We start from the raw sequence: 1,546 nt of genomic DNA on the forward strand, positions 1-1,546 counted from the left end.
CTTCCTTTCCCCCACCTCTTCCAATGGTCCTCCTGGAACTGTTGGTCCCATTGTTTTCTCCTGGAGATTGTTTATCCTGCCTATCTTATATAGATAGACATGAAAATACAGAAACAAAAAAGCACCAAAAACCAAACAAAGAAAAGAGAAGAAAAGCCTATTAATAGTTCCAGGTCTGTCTGTAGACCTTTATGGATGTTTTCCAATTGAGTCCGAGGAGGTGCCAAGCCTGCCCCCTGAAGTCTATTTTTGGGATTCCTCAGGGACTTCATTGCTTTGCTCCCCTTGCTGCTCTCTTGCACTCCCTTCCTGTTTTGCCCTGGTGTGGTGAGCTCAGACTGGGCACAATCCCCGCACTGTGTCTCCAGTGTTGTCCCCCATCACAGTATAGGTTAGTGAGGGGAAGCCATGTCTCATGGTGGAGCTTGCCCTATGGTGCTCTCTGCTTTGGCTGCTCTGAGCAGGAATATCATCCTTGGGGTTTGGTGGGCCAGGATGCGGTCCTCTCTTTTTCTCCTTCCCTGAAGATCTGGGTTTTTTTCTAGAACTAATCATACATTCATATTTTAGTAATGTCTCCTTCTGAAGTTTTAAAAATTAAATTTAATTGTAAAATTTGTTAAATCAGTTTACATTTCCTTGCTGAAATAATAAAGACCATCAATATTCTATTTAACTCTAGAAAGATATACCTTAATTAAAATGTTTGTCCCTGTATGATTTACATCTTAATAAGTCTGGCTGCATGTAAGATGGCACCTGGTCAATTCAAGCAGCTCCCTCCCAGGCTTCCTGCTCACCCTCGCCAACCCTCACACATTCCTGCACACGCCCAAAGCCATGCCACCCATTCGCCCAGCAGGCTATACTTCCCAATAAAGTCTGCTATTTGATACTTGTGTTTCAGCCCGTTTTTCTATCATATCTCACGATCCAACAGAGTAGTTACTAAATATATATGGTTATTTGAATTTAAATTAATTGAAATGAAAATAAACTCAATTCTTCATTTGGATAAGCTTCATGCCACATGCTGAATTGGGGCCATTGAAATTTGAATTCACAGAGGAAGAACATTCCCATGAACACCTAAAGTTCTATTGGACAGCATCTTCGATGGTCAATTATTGTGATCTTCAACATATTGTTGAATGTATAATAAAGTTAAATACTTTTCACAAATACTGATTCCTAAAGTGAATTTTGTAATGAATGTAAGCACAATATGTTTTATCAGGCCACAGCCTGTAAAAATAAGCCCTTACAACTTTCTTGGAGTTCACCTTTTAATGATTATTCATTTGCCATTTTTGAGTAGCTTATAACTGGAATACCATTACACATTAAGAAAATAGGCAGATATTACCAGGATTTGCATATATTTACAAAATGTCTTCTTTTTACAATATGATTAACATACGTATTTAAAAAGGAAAAAAATACTTATATTGGAATATTGTTAAGTGCCAATTAATAGAGAACTTGTGTGCAACAGAACAAGATACTGCTTGGTCCTCGTCTTTATAATCATTGCTAGTTTGTGCTC

The sequence above is a fragment of the Echinops telfairi genome, unplaced genomic scaffold (genome assembly GCF_000313985.2).
Source record: "Echinops telfairi isolate 266 unplaced genomic scaffold, ASM31398v2 ScPeMD7_1;HRSCAF=3_0, whole genome shotgun sequence".
NCBI classification, from domain to species: domain Eukaryota; kingdom Metazoa; phylum Chordata; class Mammalia; order Afrosoricida; family Tenrecidae; genus Echinops; species Echinops telfairi.